Genomic DNA, 22,741 nt, shown 5'->3' on the forward strand with positions numbered 1-22,741 from the left:
TGTCATAATAGGCTCTGAGCCTTTATATACCTGCGCACAGCAGCAGCCACCTTCAGTCTGCTGCTGGACAGCCAGCAGCAGCAGCAGCAGGAGAGGTAATTAATCAGCAACCCTCCTGCTAAGGGTAGACAGCTGCTCGTTCCACCCCCCCCCCCCCGCCTTAATTGGTTCTCCTCCCTTCCAACAGTGTTGAGGCGGGTGGGAACAGCCGGGGGTTGAGGGTACTGTGCTAAAAGAGGTGGAGTTATGCAGATCTAAAACGCGTGGATTGCAGCAGCAGCAAGCCGAAAAGTGCAGGCATGTGAGGGATCTAGAGGTTGACAGCATGTCTTCTTAACGGGAGTCCAGGTGGCCATCTCCACAAATGGACTTTTCAGAATCCTTGGGTGGCACCGTAGTCGGAAACCAATTCTGGTTATCGCTTCTCGGCCTCTTGGCTAAGATCAAGTGTAGTATCTGTTCTTATCAGTTTAATATCTGATACGTCCCCTATCTGGGGACCATATATTAAATGGATTTTTAGAACAGGGAGATGGAAAAAGAGCTTGCTCTGTCCACTCCACGCATTGACCTGGTATTGCAGTATCTCCAGGACCGGTGCACCCCTTCTTTAATGCAGTTTCTAAAATCAGAAAGAATTGAATTCAATGCTTTTTGTTCATTTTGCTTGTTTGTCGGATTTTGGGATGGACTCTTTGGCTTTGCTTTTCTTCTCCTCATTGGATTTTTCATGTTAAAAGTTGCAGAAGCCAGATGACAAGCTCATTTTGGTTCAACTTCAGCAACTGTGCATTGCATTGCCATGTAATGTAATGTAATGCAATGCTATCTATCTAGCTCTCCCTCTATACTTCCTTTTGGATAAACAGACATATTAGGCAAGCATTTTGGAGCTTTCACCTAAATAACTACAGGTGGTGAGATAAGCTGCACAATATAATTGACCTTTCAGTATATTGTTGCACACACACCATCTATTTAGCAAATGCCCTTGTTATCAACAGCAGCCTTTTAAACTCACCTGAGCTAACAGGTATGTGAGCTGGTTACTCTGCTGCGCTTAAAATTTCTTTTTTGGTTTGCTACAATGCCTTTTCTGAAACGTTGTCTCCCTCTGCTGGAACACTGACTTCTTTCATTTAATGCCTGCAGACTATAAAAGAGAAACCAACCCAAAAAGTTTGGTTGATTAGTCTGTGGCATTCTTTTAAACTGTTGCTTATGGCGGTCTCTGTGAGCTTCTCAGTGACATTCAGCCATCCAGGTATCCCGCCTGCAGTAGACGGAATGTGGCAATGGAACGCTGGCTGCGCGTGTCATAATAGGCTCTGAGCCTTTATATACCTGCGCACAGCAGCAGCCACCTTCAGTCTGCTGCTGGACAGCCAGCAACAGCAGCAGCAGGAGAGGTAATTAATCAGCAACCCTCCTGCTAAGGGTAGACAGCTGCTCGTTCCACCCCCCCCCCCGCCTTAATTGGTTCTCCTCCCTTCCAACGGTGTTGAGGCGGGTGGGAACAGCCGGGGGTTGAGGGTACTGTGCTAAAAGAGGTGGAGTTATGCAGATCTAAAACGCGTGGATTGCAGCAGCAGCAAGCCGAAAAGTGCAGGCATGTGAGGGATCTAGAGGTTGACAGCATGTCTTCTTAACGGGAGTCCAGGTGGCCATCTCCACAAATGGACTTTTCAGAATCCTTGGGTGGCACCGTAGTCGGAAACCAATTCTGGTTATCGCTTCTCGGCCTTTTGGCTAAGATCCAGTGTAGTATCTGTTCTTATCAGTTTAATATCTGATACGTCCCCTATCTGGGGACCATATATTAAATGGATTTTTAGAACAGGGAGATGGAAAAAGAGCTTGCTCTGTCCACTCCACGCATTGACCTGGTATTGCAGTATCTCCAGGACCGGTGCACCCCTTCTTTAATGCAGTTTCTAAAATCAGAAAGAATTGAATTCAATGCTTTTTGTTCATTTTGCTTGTTTGTCGGATTTTGGGATGGACTCTTTGGCTTTGCTTTTCTTCTCCTCATTGGATTTTTCATGTTAAAAGTTGCAGAAGCCAGATGACAAGCTCATTTTGGTTCAACTTCAGCAACTGTGCATTGCATTGCCATGTAATGTAATGTAATGCAATGCTATCTATCTAGCTCTCCCTCTATACTTCCTTTTGGATAAACAGACATATTAGGCAAGCATTTTGGAGCTTTCACCTAAATAACTACAGGTGGTGAGATAAGCTGCACAATATAATTGACCTTTCAGTATATTGTTGCACACACACCATCTATTTAGCAAATGCCCTTGTTATCAACAGCAGCCTTTTAAACTCACCTGAGCTAACAGGTATGTGAGCTGGTTACTCTGCTGCGCTTAAAATTTCTTTTTTGGTTTGCTACAATGCCTTTTCTGAAACGTTGTCTCCCTCTGCTGGAACACTGACTTCTTTCATTTAATGCCTGCAGACTATAAAAGAGAAACCAACCCAAAAAGTTTGGTTGATTAGTCTGTGGCATTCTTTTAAACTGTTGCTTATGGCGGTCTCTGTGAGCTTCTCAGTGACATTCAGCCATCCAGGTATCCCGCCTGCAGTAGACGGAATGTGGCAATGGAACGCTGGCTGCGCGTGTCATAATAGGCTCTGAGCCTTTATATACCTGCGCACAGCAGCAGCCACCTTCAGTCTGCTGCTGGACAGCCAGCAGCAGCAGCAGCAGGAGAGGTAATTAATCAGCAACCCTCCTGCTAAGGGTAGACAGCTGCTCGTTCCACCCCCCCCCCGCCTTAATTGGTTCTCCTCCCTTCCAACGGTGTTGAGGCGGGTGGGAACAGCCGGGGGTTGAGGGTACTGTGCTAAAAGAGGTGGAGTTATGCAGATCTAAAACGCGTGGATTGCAGCAGCAGCAAGCCGAAAAGTGCAGGCATGTGAGGGATCTAGAGGTTGACAGCATGTCTTCTTAACGGGAGTCCAGGTGGCCATCTCCACAAATGGACTTTTCAGAATCCTTGGGTGGCACCGTAGTCGGAAACCAATTCTGGTTATCGCTTCTCGGCCTTTTGGCTAAGCTCAAGTGTAGTATCTGTTCTTATCAGTTTAATATCTGATACGTCCCCTATCTGGGGACCATATATTATATGGATTTTTAGAACAGGGAGATGGAAAAAGAGCTTGCTCTGTCCACTCCACGCATTGACCTGGTATTGCAGTATCTCCAGGACCGGTGCACCCCTTCTTTAATGCAGTTTCTAAAATCAGAAAGAATTGAATTCAATGCTTTTTGTTCATTTTGCTTGTTTGTCGGATTTTGGGATGGACTCTTTGGCTTTGCTTTTCTTCTCCTCATTGGATTTTTCATGTTAAAAGTTGCAGAAGCCAGATGACAAGCTCATTTTGGTTCAACTTCAGCAACTGTGCATTGCATTGCCATGTAATGTAATGTAATGCAATGCTATCTATCTAGCTCTCCCTCTATACTTCCTTTTGGATAAACAGACATATTAGGCAAGCATTTTGGAGCTTTCACCTAAATAACTACAGGTGGTGAGATAAGCTGCACAATATAATTGACCTTTCAGTATATTGTTGCACACACACCATCTATTTAGCAAATGCCCTTGTTATCAACAGCAGCCTTTTAAACTCACCTGAGCTAACAGGTATGTGAGCTGGTTACTCTGCTGCGCTTAAAATTTCTTTTTTGGTTTGCTACAATGCCTTTTCTGAAACGTTGTCTCCCTCTGCTGGAACACTGACTTCTTTCATTTAATGCCTGCAGACTATAAAAGAGAAACCAACCCAAAAAGTTTGGTTGATTAGTCTGTGGCATTCCTTTAAACTGTTGCTTATGGCGGTCTCTGTGAGCTTCTCAGTGACATTCAGCCATCCAGGTATCCCGCCTGCAGTAGACGGAATGTGGCAATGGAACGCTGGCTGCGCGTGTCATAATAGGCTCTGAGCCTTTATATACCTGCGCACAGCAGCAGCCACCTTCAGTCTGCTGCTGGACAGCCAGCAGCAGCAGCAGCAGGAGAGGTAATTAATCAGCAACCCTCCTGCTAAGGGTAGACAGCTGCTCGTTCCACCCCCCCCCCCGCCTTAATTGGTTCTCCTCCCTTCCAACGGTGTTGAGGCGGGTGGGAACAGCCGGGGGTTGAGGGTACTGTGCTAAAAGAGGTGGAGTTATGCAGATCTAAAACGCGTGGATTGCAGCAGCAGCAAGCCGAAAAGTGCAGGCATGTGAGGGATCTAGAGGTTGACAGCATGTCTTCTTAACGGGAGTCCAGGTGGCCATCTCCACAAATGGACTTTTCAGAATCCTTGGGTGGCACCGTAGTCGGAAACCAATTCTGGTTATCGCTTCTCGGCCTTTTGGCTAAGCTCAAGTGTAGTATCTGTTCTTATCAGTTTAATATCTGATACGTCCCCTATCTGGGGACCATATATTAAATGGATTTTTAGAACAGGGAGATGGAAAAAGAGCTTGCTCTGTCCACTCCACGCATTGACCTGGTATTGCAGTATCTCCAGGACCGGTGCACCCCTTCTTTAATGCAGTTTCTAAAATCAGAAAGAATTGAATTCAATGCTTTTTGTTCATTTTGCTTGTTTGTCGGATTTTGGGATGGACTCTTTGGCTTTGCTTTTCTTCTCCTCATTGGATTTTTCATGTTAAAAGTTGCAGAAGCCAGATGACAAGCTCATTTTGGTTCAACTTCAGCAACTGTGCATTGCATTGCCATGTAATGTAATGTAATGCAATGCTATCTATCTAGCTCTCCCTCTATACTTCCTTTTGGATAAACAGACATATTAGGCAAGCATTTTGGAGCTTTCACCTAAATAACTACAGGTGGTGAGATAAGCTGCACAATATAATTGACCTTTCAGTATATTGTTGCACACACACCATCTATTTAGCAAATGCCCTTGTTATCAACAGCAGCCTTTTAAACTCACCTGAGCTAACAGGTATGTGAGCTGGTTACTCTGCTGCGCTTAAAATTTCTTTTTTGGTTTGCTACAATGCCTTTTCTGAAACGTTGTCTCCCTCTGCTGGAACACTGACTTCTTTCATTTAATGCCTGCAGACTATAAAAGAGAAACCAACCCAAAAAGTTTGGTTGATTAGTCTGTGGCATTCTTTTAAACTGTTGCTTATGGCGGTCTCTGTGAGCTTCTCAGTGACATTCAGCCATCCAGGTATCCCGCCTGCAGTAGACGGAATGTGGCAATGGAACGCTGGCTGCGCGTGTCATAATAGGCTCTGAGCCTTTATATACCTGCGCACAGCAGCAGCCACCTTCAGTCTGCTGCTGGACAGCCAGCAGCAGCAGCAGCAGGAGAGGTAATTAATCAGCAACCCTCCTGCTAAGGGTAGACAGCTGCTCGTTCCACCCCCCCCCCCGCCTTAATTGGTTCTCCTCCCTTCCAACGGTGTTGAGGCGGGTGGGAACAGCCGGGGGTTGAGGGTACTGTGCTAAAAGAGGTGGAGTTATGCAGATCTAAAACGCGTGGATTGCAGCAGCAGCAAGCCGAAAAGTGCAGGCATGTGAGGGATCTAGAGGTTGACAGCATGTCTTCTTAACGGGAGTCCAGGTGGCCATCTCCACAAATGGACTTTTCAGAATCCTTGGGTGGCACCGTAGTCGGAAACCAATTCTGGTTATCGCTTCTCGGCCTTTTGGCTAAGATCAAGTGTAGTATCTGTTCTTATCAGTTTAATATCTGATACGTCCCCTATCTGGGGACCATATATTAAATGGATTTTTAGAACAGGGAGATGGAAAAAGAGCTTGCTCTGTCCACTCCACGCATTGACCTGGTATTGCAGTATCTCCAGGACCGGTGCACCCCTTCTTTAATGCAGTTTCTAAAATCAGAAAGAATTGAATTCAATGCTTTTTGTTCATTTTGCTTGTTTGTCGGATTTTGGGATGGACTCTTTGGCTTTGCTTTTCTTCTCCTCATTGGATTTTTCATGTTAAAAGTTGCAGAAGCCAGATGACAAGCTCATTTTGGTTCAACTTCAGCAACTGTGCATTGCATTGCCATGTAATGTAATGTAATGCAATGCTATCTATCTAGCTCTCCCTCTATACTTCCTTTTGGATAAACAGACATATTAGGCAAGCATTTTGGAGCTTTCACCTAAATAACTACAGGTGGTGAGATAAGCTGCACAATATAATTGACCTTTCAGTATATTGTTGCACACACACCATCTATTTAGCAAATGCCCTTGTTATCAACAGCAGCCTTTTAAACTCACCTGAGCTAACAGGTATGTGAGCTGGTTACTCTGCTGCGCTTAAAATTTCTTTTTTGGTTTGCTACAATGCCTTTTCTGAAACGTTGTCTCCCTCTGCTGGAACACTGACTTCTTTCATTTAATGCCTGCAGACTATAAAAGAGAAACCAACCCAAAAAGTTTGGTTGATTAGTCTGTGGCATTCTTTTAAACTGTTGCTTATGGCGGTCTCTGTGAGCTTCTCAGTGACATTCAGCCATCCAGGTATCCCGCCTGCAGTAGACGGAATGTGGCAATGGAACGCTGGCTGCGCGTGTCATAATAGGCTCTGAGCCTTTATATACCTGCGCACAGCAGCAGCCACCTTCAGTCTGCTGCTGGACAGCCAGCAGCAGCAGCAGCAGGAGAGGTAATTAATCAGCAACCCTCCTGCTAAGGGTAGACAGCTGCTCGTTCCACCCCCCCCCCCCCCGCCTTAATTGGTTCTCCTCCCTTCCAACGGTGTTGAGGCGGGTGGGAACAGCCGGGGGTTGAGGGTACTGTGCTAAAAGAGGTGGAGTTATGCAGATCTAAAACGCGTGGATTGCAGCAGCAGCAAGCCGAAAAGTGCAGGCATGTGAGGGATCTAGAGGTTGACAGCATGTCTTCTTAACGGGAGTCCAGGTGGCCATCTCCACAAATGGACTTTTCAGAATCCTTGGGTGGCACCGTAGTCGGAAACCAATTCTGGTTATCGCTTCTCGGCCTTTTGGCTAAGATCAAGTGTAGTATCTGTTCTTATCAGTTTAATATCTGATACGTCCCCTATCTGGGGACCATATATTAAATGGATTTTTAGAACAGGGAGATGGAAAAAGAGCTTGCTCTGTCCACTCCACGCATTGACCTGGTATTGCAGTATCTCCAGGACCGGTGCACCCCTTCTTTAATGCAGTTTCTAAAATCAGAAAGAATTGAATTCAATGCTTTTTGTTCATTTTGCTTGTTTGTCGGATTTTGGGATGGACTCTTTGGCTTTGCTTTTCTTCTCCTCATTGGATTTTTCATGTTAAAAGTTGCAGAAGCCAGATGACAAGCTCATTTTGGTTCAACTTCAGCAACTGTGCATTGCATTGCCATGTAATGTAATGTAATGCAATGCTATCTATCTAGCTCTCCCTCTATACTTCCTTTTGGATAAACAGACATATTAGGCAAGCATTTTGGAGCTTTCACCTAAATAACTACAGGTGGTGAGATAAGCTGCACAATATAATTGACCTTTCAGTATATTGTTGCACACACACCATCTATTTAGCAAATGCCCTTGTTATCAACAGCAGCCTTTTAAACTCACCTGAGCTAACAGGTATGTGAGCTGGTTACTCTGCTGCGCTTAAAATTTCTTTTTTGGTTTGCTACAATGCCTTTTCTGAAACGTTGTCTCCCTCTGCTGGAACACTGACTTCTTTCATTTAATGCCTGCAGACTATAAAAGAGAAACCAACCCAAAAAGTTTGGTTGATTAGTCTGTGGCATTCTTTTAAACTGTTGCTTATGGCGGTCTCTGTGAGCTTCTCAGTGACATTCAGCCATCCAGGTATCCCGCCTGCAGTAGACGGAATGTGGCAATGGAACGCTGGCTGCGCGTGTCATAATAGGCTCTGAGCCTTTATATACCTGCGCACAGCAGCAGCCACCTTCAGTCTGCTGCTGGACAGCCAGCAGCAGCAGGAGAGGTAATTAATCAGCAACCCTCCTGCTAAGGGTAGACAGCTGCTCGTTCCACCCCCCCCCCCCCGCCTTAATTGGTTCTCCTCCCTTCCAACGGTGTTGAGGCGGGTGGGAACAGCCGGGGGTTGAGGGTACTGTGCTAAAAGAGGTGGAGTTATGCAGATCTAAAACGCGTGGATTGCAGCAGCAGCAAGCCGAAAAGTGCAGGCATGTGAGGGATCTAGAGGTTGACAGCATGTCTTCTTAACGGGAGTCCAGGTGGCCATCTCCACAAAGGGACTTTTCAGAATCCTTGGGTGGCACCGTAGTCGGAAACCAATTCTGGTTATCGCTTCTCGGCCTTTTGGCTAAGATCAAGTGTAGTATCTGTTCTTATCAGTTTAATATCTGATACGTCCCCTATCTGGGGACCATATATTAAATGGATTTTTAGAACAGGGAGATGGAAAAAGAGCTTGCTCTGTCCACTCCACGCATTGACCTGGTATTGCAGTATCTCCAGGACCGGTGCACCCCTTCTTTAATGCAGTTTCTAAAATCAGAAAGAATTGAATTCAATGCTTTTTGTTCATTTTGCTTGTTTGTCGGATTTTGGGATGGACTCTTTGGCTTTGCTTTTCTTCTCCTCATTGGATTTTTCATGTTAAAAGTTGCAGAAGCCAGATGACAAGCTCATTTTGGTTCAACTTCAGCAACTGTGCATTGCATTGCCATGTAATGTAATGTAATGCAATGCTATCTATCTAGCTCTCCCTCTATACTTCCTTTTGGATAAACAGACATATTAGGCAAGCATTTTGGAGCTTTCACCTAAATAACTACAGGTGGTGAGATAAGCTGCACAATATAATTGACCTTTCAGTATATTGTTGCACACACACCATCTATTTAGCAAATGCCCTTGTTATCAACAGCAGCCTTTTAAACTCACCTGAGCTAACAGGTATGTGAGCTGGTTACTCTGCTGCGCTTAAAATTTCTTTTTTGGTTTGCTACAATGCCTTTTCTGAAACGTTGTCTCCCTCTGCTGGAACACTGACTTCTTTCATTTAATGCCTGCAGACTATAAAAGAGAAACCAACCCAAAAAGTTTGGTTGATTAGTCTGTGGCATTCTTTTAAACTGTTGCTTATGGCGGTCTCTGTGAGCTTCTCAGTGACATTCAGCCATCCAGGTATCCCGCCTGCAGTAGACGGAATGTGGCAATGGAACGCTGGCTGCGCGTGTCATAATAGGCTCTGAGCCTTTATATACCTGCGCACAGCAGCAGCCACCTTCAGTCTGCTGCTGGACAGCCAGCAGCAGCAGCAGCAGGAGAGGTAATTAATCAGCAACCCTCCTGCTAAGGGTAGACAGCTGCTCGTTCCACCCCCCCCCCCCGCCTTAATTGGTTCTCCTCCCTTCCAACGGTGTTGAGGCGGGTGGGAACAGCCGGGGGTTGAGGGTACTGTGCTAAAAAAGGTGGAGTTATGCAGATCTAAAACGCGTGGATTGCAGCAGCAGCAAGCCGAAAAGTGCAGGCATGTGAGGGATCTAGAGGTTGACAGCATGTCTTCTTAACGGGAGTTCAGGTGGCCATCTCCACAAATGGACTTTTCAGAATCCTTGGGTGGCACCGTAGTCGGAAACCAATTCTGGTTATCGCTTCTCGGCCTTTTGGCTAAGATCAAGTGTAGTATCTGTTCTTATCAGTTTAATATGTGATACGTCCCCTATCTGGGGACCATATATTAAATGGATTTTTAGAACAGGGAGATGGAAAAAGAGCTTGCTCTGTCCACTCCACGCATTGACCTGGTATTGCAGTATCTCCAGGACCGGTGCACCCCTTCTTTAATGCAGTTTCTAAAATCAGAAAGAATTGAATTCAATGCTTTTTGTTCATTTTGCTTGTTTGTCGGATTTTGGGATGGACTCTTTGGCTTTGCTTTTCTTCTCCTCATTGGATTTTTCATGTTAAAAGTTGCAGAAGCCAGATGACAAGCTCATTTTGGTTCAACTTCAGCAACTGTGCATTGCATTGCCATGTAATGTAATGTAATGCAATGCTATCTATCTAGCTCTCCCTCTATACTTCCTTTTGGATAAACAGACATATTAGGCAAGCATTTTGGAGCTTTCACCTAAATAACTACAGGTGGTGAGATAAGCTGCACAATATAATTGACCTTTCAGTATATTGTTGCACACACACCATCTATTTAGCAAATGCCCTTGTTATCAACAGCAGCCTTTTAAACTCACCTGAGCTAACAGGTATGTGAGCTGGTTACTCTGCTGCGCTTAAAATTTCTTTTTTGGTTTGCTACAATGCCTTTTCTGAAACGTTGTCTCCCTCTGCTGGAACACTGACTTCTTTCATTTAATGCCTGCAGACTATAAAAGAGAAACCAACCCAAAAAGTTTGGTTGATTAGTCTGTGGCATTCTTTTAAACTGTTGCTTATGGCGGTCTCTGTGAGCTTCTCAGTGACATTCAGCCATCCAGGTATCCCGCCTGCAGTAGACGGAATGTGGCAATGGAACGCTGGCTGCGCGTGTCATAATAGGCTCTGAGCCTTTATATACCTGCGCACAGCAGCAGCCACCTTCAGTCTGCTGCTGGACAGCCAGCAGCAGCAGCAGCAGGAGAGGTAATTAATCAGCAACCCTCCTGCTAAGGGTAGACAGCTGCTCGTTCCACCCCCCCCCCCGCCTTAATTGGTTCTCCTCCCTTCCAACGGTGTTGAGGCGGGTGGGAACAGCCGGGGGTTGAGGGTACTGTGCTAAAAGAGGTGGAGTTATGCAGATCTAAAACGCGTGGATTGCAGCAGCAGCAAGCCGAAAAGTGCAGGCATGTGAGGGATCTAGAGGTTGACAGCATGTCTTCTTAACGGGAGTCCAGGTGGCCATCTCCACAAATGGACTTTTCAGAATCCTTGGGTGGCACCGTAGTCGGAAACCAATTCTGGTTATCGCTTCTCGGCCTTTTGGCTAAGATCAAGTGTAGTATCTGTTCTTATCAGTTTAATATCTGATACGTCCCCTATCTGGGGACCATATATTAAATGGATTTTTAGAACAGGGAGATGGAAAAAGAGCTTGCTCTGTCCACTCCACGCATTGACCTGGTATTGCAGTATCTCCAGGACCGGTGCACCCCTTCTTTAATGCAGTTTCTAAAATCAGAAAGAATTGAATTCAATGCTTTTTGTTCATTTTGCTTGTTTGTCGGATTTTGGGATGGACTCTTTGGCTTTGCTTTTCTTCTCCTCATTGGATTTTTCATGTTAAAAGTTGCAGAAGCCAGATGACAAGCTCATTTTGGTTCAACTTCAGCAACTGTGCATTGCATTGCCATGTAATGTAATGTAATGCAATGCTATCTATCTAGCTCTCCCTCTATACTTCCTTTTGGATAAACAGACATATTAGGCAAGCATTTTGGAGCTTTCACCTAAATAACTACAGGTGGTGAGATAAGCTGCACAATATAATTGACCTTTCAGTATATTGTTGCACACACACCATCTATTTAGCAAATGCCCTTGTTATCAACAGCAGCCTTTTAAACTCACCTGAGCTAACAGGTATGTGAGCTGGTTACTCTGCTGCGCTTAAAATTTCTTTTTTGGTTTGCTACAATGCCTTTTCTGAAACGTTGTCTCCCTCTGCTGGAACACTGACTTCTTTCATTTAATGCCTGCAGACTATAAAAGAGAAACCAACCCAAAAAGTTTGGTTGATTAGTCTGTGGCATTCTTTTAAACTGTTGCTTATGGCGGTCTCTGTGAGCTTCTCAGTGACATTCAGCCATCCAGGTATCCCGCCTGCAGTAGACGGAATGTGGCAATGGAACGCTGGCTGCGCGTGTCATAATAGGCTCTGAGCCTTTATATACCTGCGCACAGCAGCAGCCACCTTCAGTCTGCTGCTGGTCAGCCAGCAGCAGCAGCAGCAGGAGAGGTAATTAATCAGCAACCCTCCTGCTAAGGGTAGACAGCTGCTCGTTCCACCCCCCCCCGCCTTAATTGGTTCTCCTCCCTTCCAACGGTGTTGAGGCGGGTGGGAACAGCCGGGGGTTGAGGGTACTGTGCTAAAAGAGGTGGAGTTATGCAGATCTAAAACGCGTGGATTGCAGCAGCAGCAAGCCGAAAAGTGCAGGCATGTGAGGGATCTAGAGGTTGACAGCATGTCTTCTTAACGGGAGTCCAGGTGGCCATCTCCACAAATGGACTTTTCAGAATCCTTGGGTGGCACCGTAGTCGGAAACCAATTCTGGTTATCGCTTCTCGGCCTTTTGGCTAAGATCAAGTGTAGTATCTGTTCTTATCAGTTTAATATCTGATACGTCCCCTATCTGGGGACCATATATTAAATGGATTTTTAGAACAGGGAGATGGAAAAAGTGCTTGCTCTGTCCACTCCACGCATTGACCTGGTATTGCAGTATCTCCAGGACCGGTGCACCCCTTCTTTAATGCAGTTTCTAAAATCAGAAAGAATTGAATTCAATGCTTTTTGTTCATTTTGCTTGTTTGTCGGATTTTGGGATGGACTCTTTGGCTTTGCTTTTCTTCTCCTCATTGGATTTTTCATGTTAAAAGTTGCAGAATCCAGATGACAAGCTCATTTTGGTTCAACTTCAGCAACTGTGCATTGCATTGCCATGTAATGTAATGTAATGCAATGCTATCTATCTAGCTCTCCCTCTATACTTCCTTTTGGATAAACAGACATATTAGGAAAGCATTTTGGAGCTTTCACCTAAATAACTACAGGTGGTGAGATAAGCTGCACAATATAATTGACCTTTCAGTATATTGTTGCACACACACCATCTATTTAGCAAATGCCCTTGTTATCAACAGCAGCCTTTTAAACTCACCTGAGCTAACAGGTATGTGAGCTGGTTACTCTGCTGCGCTTAAAATTTCTTTTTTGGTTTGCTACAATGCCTTTTCTGAAACGTTGTCTCCCTCTGCTGGAACACTGACTTCTTTCATTTAATGCCTGCAGACTATAAAAGAGAAACCAACCCAAAAAGTTTGGTTGATTAGTCTGTGGCATTCTTTTAAACTGTTGCTTATGGCGGTCTCTGTGAGCTTCTCAGTGACATTCAGCCATCCAGGTATCCCGCCTGCAGTAGACGGAATGTGGCAATGGAACGCTGGCTGCGCGTGTCATAATAGGCTCTGAGCCTTTATATACCTGCGCACAGCAGCAGCCACCTTCAGTCTGCTGCTGGACAGCCAGCAGCAGCAGCAGCAGGAGAGGTAATTAATCAGCAACCCTCCTGCTAAGGGTAGATAGCTGCTCGTTCCACCCCCCCCCCCCCCGCCTTAATTGGTTCTCCTCCCTTCCAACGGTGTTGAGGCGGGTGGGAACAGCCGGGGGTTGAGGGTACTGTGCTAAAAGAGGTGGAGTTATGCAGATCTAAAACGCGTGGATTGCAGCAGCAGCAAGCGGAAAAGTGCAGGCATGTGAGGGATCTAGAGGTTGACAGCATGTTTTCTTAACGGGAGTCCAGGTGGCCATCTCCACAAATGGACTTTTCAGAATCCTTGGGTGGCACCGTAGTCGGAAACCAATTCTGGTTATCGCTTCTCGGCCTTTTGGCTAAGATCAAGTGTAGTATCTGTTCTTATCAGTTTAATATCTGATACGTCCCCTATCTGGGGACCATATATTAAATGGATTTTTAGAACAGGGAGATGGAAAAAGTGCTTGCTCTGTCCACTCCACGCATTGACCTGGTATTGCAGTATCTCCAGGACCGGTGCACCCCTTCTTTAATGCAGTTTCTAAAATCAGAAAGAATTGAATTCAATGCTTTTTGTTCATTTTGCTTGTTTGTCGGATTTTGGGATGGACTCTTTGGCTTTGCTTTTCTTCTCCTCATTGGATTTTTCATGTTAAAAGTTGCAGAAGCCAGATGACAAGCTCATTTTGGTTCAACTTCAGCAACTGTGCATTGCATTGCCATGTAATGTAATGTAATGCAATGCTATCTATCTAGCTCTCCCTCTATACTTCCTTTTGGATAAACAGACATATTAGGCAAGCATTTTGGAGCTTTCACCTAAATAACTACAGGTGGTGAGATAAGCTGCACAATATAATTGACCTTTCAGTATATTGTTGCACACACACCATCTATTTAGCAAATGCCCTTGTTATCAACAGCAGCCTTTTAAACTCACCTGAGCTAACAGGTATGTGAGCTGGTTACTCTGCTGCGCTTAAAATTTCTTTTTTGGTTTGCTACAATGCCTTTTCTGAATCGTTGTCTCCCTCTGCTGGAACACTGACTTCTTTCATTTAATGCCTGCAGACTATAAAAGAGAAACCAACCCAAAAAGTTTGGTTGATTAGTCTGTGGCATTCTTTTAAACTGTTGCTTATGGCGGTCTCTGTGAGCTTCTCAGTGACATTCAGCCATCCAGGTATCCCGCCTGCAGTAGACGGAATGTGGCAATGGAACGCTGGCTGCGCGTGTCATAATAGGCTCTGAGCCTTTATATACCTGCGCACAGCAGCAGCCACCTTCAGTCTGCTGCTGGACAGCCAGCAGAAGCAGCAGCAGGAGAGGTAATTAATCAGCAACCCTCCTGCTAAGGGTAGACAGCTGCTCGTTCCACCCCCCCCCCCCCGCCTTAATTGGTTCTCCTCCCTTCCAACGGTGTTGAGGCGGGTGGGAACAGCCGGGGGTTGAGGGTACTGTGCTAAAAGAGGTGGAGTTATGCAGATCTAAAACGCGTGGATTGCAGCAGCAGCAAGCCGAAAAGTGCAGGCATGTGAGGGATCTAGAGGTTGACAGCATGTCTTCTTAACGGGAGTCCAGGTGGCCATCTCCACAAATGGACTTTTCAGAATCCTTGGGTGGCACCGTAGTCGGAAACCAATTCTGGTTATCGCTTCTCGGCCTTTTGGCTAAGATCAAGTGTAGTATCTGTTCTTATCAGTTTAATATCTGATACGTCCCCTATCTGGGGACCATATATTAAATGGATTTTTAGAACAGGGAGATGGAAAAAGTGCTTGCTCTGTCCACTCCACGCATTGACCTGGTATTGCAGTATCTCCAGGACCGGTGCACCCCTTCTTTAATGCAGTTTCTAAAATCAGAAAGAATTGAATTCAATGCTTTTTGTTCATTTTGCTTGTTTGTCGGATTTTGGGATGGACTCTTTGGCTTTGCTTTTCTTCTCCTCATTGGATTTTTCATGTTAAAAGTTGCAGAATCCAGATGACAAGCTCATTTTGGTTCAACTTCAGCAACTGTGCATTGCATTGCCATGTAATGTAATGTAATGCAATGCTATCTATCTAGCTCTCCCTCTATACTTCCTTTTGGATAAACAGACATATTAGGCAAGCATTTTGGAGCTTTCACCTAAATAACTACAGGTGGTGAGATAAGCTGCACAATATAATTGACCTTTCAGTATATTGTTGCACACACACCATCTATTTAGCAAATGCCCTTGTTATCAACAGCAGCCTTTTAAACTCACCTGAGCTAACAGGTATGTGAGCTGGTTACTCTGCTGCGCTTAAAATTTCTTTTTTGGTTTGCTACAATGCCTTTTCTGAAACGTTGTCTCCCTCTGCTGGAACACTGACTTCTTTCATTTAATGCCTGCAGACTATAAAAGAGAAACCAACCCAAAAAGTTTGGTTGATTAGTCTGTGGCATTCTTTTAAACTGTTGCTTATGGCGGTCTCTGTGAGCTTCTCAGTGACATTCAGCCATCCAGGTATCCCGCCTGCAGTAGACGGAATGTGGCAATGGAACGCTGGCTGCGCGTGTCATAATAGGCTCTGAGCCTTTATATACCTGCGCACAGCAGCAGCCACCTTCAGTCTGCTGCTGGACAGCCAGCAGCAGCAGCAGCAGGAGAGGTAATTAATCAGCAACCCTCCTGCTAAGGGTAGACAGCTGCTCGTTCCACCCCCCCCCCCGCCTTAATTGGTTCTCCTCCCTTCCAACGGTGTTGAGGCGGGTGGGAACAGCCGGGGGTTGAGGGTACTGTGCTAAAAGAGGTGGAGTTATGCAGATCTAAAACGCGTGGATTGCAGCAGCAGCAAGCCGAAAAGTGCAGGCATGTGAGGGATCTAGAGGTTGACAGCATGTCTTCTTAACGGGAGTCCAGGTGGCCATCTCCACAAATGGACTTTTCAGAATCCTTGGGTGGCACCGTAGTCGGAAACCAATTCTGGTTATCGCTTCTCGGCCTTTTGGCTAAGATCAAGTGTAGTATCTGTTCTTATCAGTTTAATATCTGATACGTCCCCTATCTGGGGACCATATATTAAATGGATTTTTAGAACAGGGAGATGGAAAAAGAGCTTGCTCTGTCCACTCCACGCATTGACCTGGTATTGCAGTATCTCCAGGACCGGTGCACCCCTTCTTTAATGCAGTTTCTAAAATCAGAAAGAATTGAATTCAATGCTTTTTGTTCATTTTGCTTGTTTGTCGGATTTTGGGATGGACTCTTTGGCTTTGCTTTTCTTCTCCTCATTGGATTTTTCATGTTAAAAGTTGCAGAAGCCAGATGACAAGCTCATTTTGGTTCAACTTCAGCAACTGTGCATTGCATTGCCATGTAATGTAATGTAATGCAATGCTATCTATCTAGCTCTCCCTCTATACTTCCTTTTGGATAAACAGACATATTAGGCAAGCATTTTGGAGCTTTCACCTAAATAACTACAGGTGGTGAGATAAGCTGCACAATATAATTGACCTTTCAGTATATTGTTGCACACACACCATCTATTTAGCAAATGCCCTTGTTATCAACAGCAGCCTTTTAAACTCACCTGAGCTAACAGGTATGTGAGCTGGTTACTCTGCTGCGCTTAAAATTTCTTTTTTGGTTTGCTACAATGCCTTTTCTGAAACGTTGTCTCCCTCTGCTGGAACACTGACTTCTTTCATTTAATGCCTGCAGACTATAAAAGAGAAACCAACCCAAAAAGTTTGGTTGATTAGTCTGTGGCATTCTTTTAAACTGTTGCTTATGGCGGTCTCTGTGAGCTTCTCAGTGACATTCAGCCATCCAGGTATCCCGCCTGCAGTAGACGGAATGTGGCAATGGAACGCTGGCTGCGCGTGTCATAATAGGCTCTGAGCCTTTATATACCTGCGCACAGCAGCAGCCACCTTCAGTCTGCTGCTGGACAGCCAGCAGCAGCAGCAGCAGGAGAGGTAATTAATCAGCAACCCTCCTGCTAAGGGTAGACAGCTGCTCGTTCCACCCCCCCCCCCCCCCGCCTTAATTGGTTCTCCTCCCTTCCAACGGTGTTGAGGCGGGTGGGAACAGCTGGGGGTTGAGGGTACTGTGCTAAAAGAGGTGGAGTTATGCAGATCTAAAACGCGTGGATTGCAGCAGCAGCAAGCCGAAAAGTGCAGGCATGTGAGGGATCTAGAGGTTGACAGCATGTCTTCTTAACGGGAGTCCAGGTGGCCATCTCCACAAATGGACTTTTCAGAATCCTTGGGTGGCACCGTAGTCGGAAACCAATTCTGGTTATCGCTTCTCGGCCTTTTGGCTAAGATCAAGTGTAGTATCTGTTCTTATCAGTTTAATATCTGATACGTCCCCTATCTGGGGACCATAAATTAAATGTATTTTTAGAACAGGGAGATGGAAAAAGTGCTTGCTCTGTCCACTGCACGCATTGACCTGGTATTGCAGTATCTCCAGGACCGGTGCACCCCTTCTTTAATGCAGTTTCTAAAATCAGAAAGAATTGAATTCAATGCTTTTTGTTCATTTTGCTTGTTTGTCGGATTTTGGGATGGACTCTTTGGCTTTGCTTTTCTTCTCCTCATTGGATTTTTCATGTTAAAAGTTGCAGAAGCCAGATGACAAGCTCATTTTGGTTCAACTTCAGCAACTGTGCATTGCATTGCCATGTAATGTAATGTAATGCAATGCTATCTATCTAGCTCTCCCTCTATACTTCCTTTTGGATAAACAGACATATTAGGCAAGCATTTTGGAGCTTTCACCTAAATAACTACAGGTGGTGAGATAAGCTGCACAATATAATTGACCTTTCAGTATATTGTTGCACACACACCATCTATTTAGCAAATGCCCTTGTTATCAACAGCAGCCTTTTAAACTCACCTGAGCTAACAGGTATGTGAGCTGGTTACTCTGCTGCGCTTAAAATTTCTTTTTTGGTTTGCTACAATGCCTTTTCTGAAACGTTGTCTCCCTCTGCTGGAACACTGACTTCTTTCATTTAATGCCTGCAGACTATAAAAGAGAAACCAACCCAAAAAGTTTGGTTGATTAGTCTGTGGCATTCTTTTAAACTGTTGCTTATGGCGGTCTCTGTGAGCTTCTCAGTGACATTCAGCCATCCAGGTATCCCGCCTGCAGTAGACGGAATGTGGCAATGGAACGCTGGCTGCGCGTGTCATAATAGGCTCTGAGCCTTTATATACCTGCGCACAGCAGCAGCCACCTTCAGTCTGCTGCTGGACAGCCAGCAGCAGCAGCAGCAGGAGAGGTAATTAATCAGCAACCCTCCTGCTAAGGGTAGACAGCTGCTCGTTCCACCCCCCCCCGCCTTAATTGGTTCTCCTCCCTTCCAACGGTGTTGAGGCGGGTGGGAACAGCCGGGGGTTGAGGGTACTGTGCTAAAAGAGGTGGAGTTATGCAGATCTAAAACGCGTGGATTGCAGCAGCAGCAAGCCGAAAAGTGCAGGCATGTGAGGGATCTAGAGGTTGACAGCATGTCTTCTTAACGGGAGTCCAGGTGGCCATCTCCACAAATGGACTTTTCAGAATCCTTGGGTGGCACCGTAGTCGGAAACCAATTCTGGTTATCGCTTCTCGGCCTTTTGGCTAAGATCAAGTGTGGTATCTGTTCTTATCAGTTTAATATCTTATACGTCCCCTATCTGGGGACCATATATTAAATGGATTTTTAGAACAGGGAGATGGAAAAAGAGCTTGCTCTGTCCACTCCACGCATTGACCTGGTATTGCAGTATCTCCAGGACCGGTGCACCCCTTCTTTAATGCAGTTTCTAAAATCAGAAAGAATTGAATTCAATGCTTTTTGTTCATTTTGCTTGTTTGTCGGATTTTGGGATGGACTCTTTGGCTTTGCTTTTCTTCTCCTCATTGGATTTTTCATGTTAAAAGTTGCAGAAGCCAGATGACAAGCTCATTTTGGTTCAACTTCAGCAACTGTGCATTGCATTGCCATGTAATGTAATGTAATGCAATGCTATCTATCTAGCTCTCCCTCTATACTTCCTTTTGGATAAACAGACATATTAGGCAAGCATTTTGGAGCTTTCACCTAAATAACTACAGGTGGTGAGATAAGCTGCACAATATAATTGACCTTTCAGTATATTGTTGCACACACACCATCTATTTAGCAAATGCCCTTGTTATCAACAGCAGCCTTTTAAACTCACCTGAGCTAACAGGTATGTGAGCTGGTTACTCTGCTGCGCTTAAAATTTCTTTTTTGGTTTGCTACAATGCCTTTTCTGAAACGTTGTCTCCCTCTGCTGGAACACTGACTTCTTTCATTTAATTCCTGCAGACTATAAAAGAGAAACCAACCCAAAAAGTTTGGTTGATTAGTCTGTGGCATTCTTTTAAACTGTTGCTTATGGCGGTCTCTGTGAGCTTCTCAGTGACATTCAGCCATCCAGGTATCCCGCCTGCAGTAGACGGAATGTGGCAATGGAACGCTGGCTGCGCGTGTCATAATAGGCTCTGAGCCTTTATATACCTGCGCACAGCAGCAGCCACCTTCAGTCTGCTGCTGGACAGCCAGCAGCAGCAGCAGCAGGAGAGGTAATTAATCAGCAACCCTCCTGCTAAGGGTAGACAGCTGCTCGTTCCACCCCCCCCCCCCGCCTTAATTGGTTCTCCTCACTTCCAACGGTGTTGAGGCGGGTGGGAACAGCCGGGGGTTGAGGGTACTGTGCTAAAAGAGGTGGAGTTATGCAGATCTAAAACGCGTGGATTGCAGCAGCAGCAAGCCGAAAAGTGCAGGCATGTGAGGGATCTAGAGGTTGACAGCATGTCTTCTTAACGGGAGTCCAGGTGGCCATCTCCACAAATGGACTTTTCAGAATCCTTGGGTGGCACCGTAGTCGGAAACCAATTCTGGTTATCGCTTCTCGGCCTTTTGGCTAAGATCAAGTGTAGTATCTTTCGAAAAGGCGGTTTTGGATGTTGGCCGCCCTAGTAGATTGATACATTATGCACACTGGGGTTTAGGCGCTTGTTAGTACGCCAGGTGGCTAATATAGTCATCTGGTGGAAAGCATGGCCCCCCAGGATCGACGCCATTGGGCCGGGGAAGATCGAAAGCCCGAAGTGTGAAGTGCCCCAGGAGTGGTGACCCTGGGGTGCCTTAACTCACTGGGATTGGGAACCCCACTTGAGTTTATGGCACATTTGCACAAGCACTTCAATATTTCTTTCTTCGCACACACCCTTATTCTGGGCCTTCTGGCCTTAGGATGGGGAATTTTTTCAATTCCCGGTCGAAGGTCCGGGCAGTATTATACTGTGAAACCTTCACTATTTATTTAATTTCTTTGTCACTGTGTGTCCACTTATTCACGTGTGTCACGTCCTACTAGGATTTTGTCGGGATGCGGTTCCCTTATGGGTTCCTCTCTTGGCAGGTCTAGGGGGGGAGTGTGTGGCCATCAGGTTCCGCTCCCCCCTGAACCCCCCTGGCTCTCCTCTTTCGGGAGGAGAGCGTTGTTGGCTCCCCTCTTCCGGGAGGGGAGCACAGTCTTTGGCTCCCAGTGCCTTGCTCGGGTTAGAACTCGGGCAGGTGCTGGGGGTAAGATTGGGTCGCCTCTGGCTTCGGCTGGAGGTGGCTATTTGTCCCTGTTCCTCGCTGTGGCCTTCTGGCTCGGAGGGACGGGGAATGGTTTGGGGGACCCTTCTCCTTTTGGAGAGGGTTTCAAGAAGACCAGCATCCTAGTGCACTTTTTTTGTGGCACTTGTCACTATTTTAAGCGCACTCGAGTTTTGTACACGAATTCGGGCTTTCGATGGAAAAAAAAAAAAAAAAAAAAAAAAATCTGTTCTTATCAGTTTAATATCTGATACGTCCCCTATCTGGGGACCATATATTAAATGGATTTTTAGAACAGGGAGATGGAAAAAGAGCTTGCTCTGTCCACTCCACGCATTGACCTGGTATTGCAGTATGTCCAGGACCGGTGCACCCCTTCTTTAATGCAGTTTCTAAAATCAGAAAGAATTGAATTCAATGCTTTTTGTTCATTTTGCTTGTTTGTCGGATTTTGGGATGGACTCTTTGGCTTTGCTTTTCTTCTCCTCATTGGATTTTTCATGTTAAAAGTTGCAGAAGCCAGATGACAAGCTCATTTTGGTTCAACTTCAGCAACTGTGCATTGCATTGCCATGTAATGTAATGTAATGCAATGCTATCTATCTAGCTCTCCCTCTATACTTCCTTTTGGATAAACAGACATATTAGGCAAGCATTTTGGAGCTTTCACCTAAATAACTACAGGTGGTGAGATAAGCTGCACAATATAATTGACCTTTCAGTATATTGTTGCACACACACCATCTATTTAGCAAATGCCCTTGTTATCAACAGCAGCCTTTTAAACTCACCTGAGCTAACAGGTATGTGAGCTGGTTACTCTGCTGCGCTTAAAATTTCTTTTTTGGTTTGCTACAATGCCTTTTCTGAAACGTTGTCTCCCTCTGCTGGAACACTGACTTCTTTCATTTAATGCCTGCAGACTATAAAAGAGAAACCAACCCAAAAAGTTTGGTTGATTAGTCTGTGGCATTCTTTTAAACTGTTGCTTATGGCGGTCTCTGTGAGCTTCTCAGTGACATTCAGCCATCCAGGTATCCCGCCTGCAGTAGACGGAATGTGGCAATGGAACGCTGGCTGCGCGTGTCATAATAGGCTCTGAGCCTTTATATACCTGCGCACAGCAGCAGCCACCTTCAGTCTGCTGCTGGACAGCCAGCAGCAGCAGCAGCAGGAGAGGTAATTAATCAGCAACCCTCCTGCTAAGGGTTGACAGCTGCTCGTTCCACCCCCCCCCCGCCTTAATTGGTTCTCCTCCCTTCCAACGGTGTTGAGGCGGGTGGGAACAGCCGGGGGTTGAGGGTACTGTGCTAAAAGAGGTGGAGTTATGCAGATCTAAAACGCGTGGATTGCAGCAGCAGCAAGCCGAAAAGTGCAGGCATGTGAGGGATCTAGAGGTTGACAGCATGTCTTCTTAACGGGAGTCCAGGTGGCCATCTCCACAAATGGACTTTTCAGAATCCTTGGGTGGCACCGTAGTCGGAAACCAATTCTGGTTATCGCTTCTCGGCCTTTTGGCTAAGATCAAGTGTAGTATCTGTTCTTATCAGTTTAATATCTGATACGTCCCCTATCTGGGGACCATATATTAAATGGATTTTTAGAACAGGGAGATGGAAAAAGAGCTTGCTCTGTCCACTCCACGCATTGACCTGGTATTGCAGTATCTCCAGGACCGGTGCACCCCTTCTTTAATGCAGTTTCTAAAATCAGAAAGAATTGAATTCAATGCTTTTTGTTCATTTTGCTTGTTTGTCGGATTTTGGGATGGACTCTTTGGCTTTGCTTTTCTTCTCCTCATTGGATTTTTCATGTTAAAAGTTGCAGAAGCCAGATGACAAGCTCATTTTGGTTCAACTTCAGCAACTGTGCATTGCATTGCCATGTAATGTAATGTAATGCAATGCTATCTATCTAGCTCTCCCTCTATACTTCC

At 45.5% G+C, this 22,741-nt stretch overlaps 17 non-coding genes and 1 pseudogene across 17 annotated transcripts; all 18 read left to right on the plus strand.

Moving 5' to 3' along the window:
- The first annotated feature begins 417 nt into the window (after window positions 1-417).
- LOC141237878 (U2 spliceosomal RNA) lies at window positions 418-608 on the plus strand. Its single transcript, XR_012303400.1, has one exon. It is a non-coding gene; the product is annotated as a U2 spliceosomal RNA (small nuclear RNA).
- Window positions 609-1,729: 1,121 nt separating this feature from the next.
- Window positions 1,730-1,920, plus strand: LOC141237900 (U2 spliceosomal RNA). The gene has a single exon (XR_012303421.1). It is a non-coding gene; the product is annotated as a U2 spliceosomal RNA (small nuclear RNA).
- A 1,120-nt stretch (window positions 1,921-3,040) lies between these two features.
- On the plus strand, window positions 3,041-3,231 carry LOC141237405 (U2 spliceosomal RNA). The gene has a single exon (XR_012302954.1). It is a non-coding gene; the product is annotated as a U2 spliceosomal RNA (small nuclear RNA).
- Window positions 3,232-4,352: 1,121 nt separating this feature from the next.
- On the plus strand, window positions 4,353-4,543 carry LOC141237403 (U2 spliceosomal RNA). The gene has a single exon (XR_012302952.1). It is a non-coding gene; the product is annotated as a U2 spliceosomal RNA (small nuclear RNA).
- A 1,121-nt stretch (window positions 4,544-5,664) lies between these two features.
- Window positions 5,665-5,855, plus strand: LOC141237754 (U2 spliceosomal RNA). Its single transcript, XR_012303281.1, has one exon. It is a non-coding gene; the product is annotated as a U2 spliceosomal RNA (small nuclear RNA).
- Window positions 5,856-6,979: 1,124 nt separating this feature from the next.
- LOC141237755 (U2 spliceosomal RNA) lies at window positions 6,980-7,170 on the plus strand. The gene has a single exon (XR_012303282.1). It is a non-coding gene; the product is annotated as a U2 spliceosomal RNA (small nuclear RNA).
- A 1,117-nt stretch (window positions 7,171-8,287) lies between these two features.
- Window positions 8,288-8,478, plus strand: LOC141237756 (U2 spliceosomal RNA). The gene has a single exon (XR_012303283.1). It is a non-coding gene; the product is annotated as a U2 spliceosomal RNA (small nuclear RNA).
- A 1,122-nt stretch (window positions 8,479-9,600) lies between these two features.
- LOC141237393 (U2 spliceosomal RNA) lies at window positions 9,601-9,791 on the plus strand. Its single transcript, XR_012302943.1, has one exon. It is a non-coding gene; the product is annotated as a U2 spliceosomal RNA (small nuclear RNA).
- A 1,121-nt stretch (window positions 9,792-10,912) lies between these two features.
- On the plus strand, window positions 10,913-11,103 carry LOC141237757 (U2 spliceosomal RNA). Its single transcript, XR_012303284.1, has one exon. It is a non-coding gene; the product is annotated as a U2 spliceosomal RNA (small nuclear RNA).
- A 1,119-nt stretch (window positions 11,104-12,222) lies between these two features.
- LOC141237901 (U2 spliceosomal RNA) lies at window positions 12,223-12,413 on the plus strand. The gene has a single exon (XR_012303422.1). It is a non-coding gene; the product is annotated as a U2 spliceosomal RNA (small nuclear RNA).
- A 1,124-nt stretch (window positions 12,414-13,537) lies between these two features.
- Window positions 13,538-13,728, plus strand: LOC141237902 (U2 spliceosomal RNA). The gene has a single exon (XR_012303423.1). It is a non-coding gene; the product is annotated as a U2 spliceosomal RNA (small nuclear RNA).
- A 1,123-nt stretch (window positions 13,729-14,851) lies between these two features.
- On the plus strand, window positions 14,852-15,042 carry LOC141237903 (U2 spliceosomal RNA). Its single transcript, XR_012303424.1, has one exon. It is a non-coding gene; the product is annotated as a U2 spliceosomal RNA (small nuclear RNA).
- Window positions 15,043-16,163: 1,121 nt separating this feature from the next.
- Window positions 16,164-16,354, plus strand: LOC141237759 (U2 spliceosomal RNA). The gene has a single exon (XR_012303286.1). It is a non-coding gene; the product is annotated as a U2 spliceosomal RNA (small nuclear RNA).
- A 1,125-nt stretch (window positions 16,355-17,479) lies between these two features.
- Window positions 17,480-17,670, plus strand: LOC141237399 (U2 spliceosomal RNA). Its single transcript, XR_012302949.1, has one exon. It is a non-coding gene; the product is annotated as a U2 spliceosomal RNA (small nuclear RNA).
- A 1,119-nt stretch (window positions 17,671-18,789) lies between these two features.
- Window positions 18,790-18,980, plus strand: LOC141237409 (U2 spliceosomal RNA). Its single transcript, XR_012302958.1, has one exon. It is a non-coding gene; the product is annotated as a U2 spliceosomal RNA (small nuclear RNA).
- A 1,122-nt stretch (window positions 18,981-20,102) lies between these two features.
- Window positions 20,103-20,194, plus strand: LOC141237431 (U2 spliceosomal RNA; annotated as a pseudogene).
- A 795-nt stretch (window positions 20,195-20,989) lies between these two features.
- On the plus strand, window positions 20,990-21,183 carry LOC141237423 (U2 spliceosomal RNA). Its single transcript, XR_012302970.1, has one exon. It is a non-coding gene; the product is annotated as a U2 spliceosomal RNA (small nuclear RNA).
- A 1,120-nt stretch (window positions 21,184-22,303) lies between these two features.
- Window positions 22,304-22,494, plus strand: LOC141237760 (U2 spliceosomal RNA). Its single transcript, XR_012303287.1, has one exon. It is a non-coding gene; the product is annotated as a U2 spliceosomal RNA (small nuclear RNA).
- The last annotated feature ends 247 nt before the right edge of the window (window positions 22,495-22,741 follow it).

This window comes from Phyllobates terribilis, unplaced genomic scaffold, assembly GCF_046119375.1.
Source record: "Phyllobates terribilis strain yellow unplaced genomic scaffold, ASM4611937v1 Scaffold_734__1_contigs__length_741531, whole genome shotgun sequence".
In the NCBI taxonomy this organism is placed as follows: domain Eukaryota; kingdom Metazoa; phylum Chordata; class Amphibia; order Anura; family Dendrobatidae; genus Phyllobates; species Phyllobates terribilis.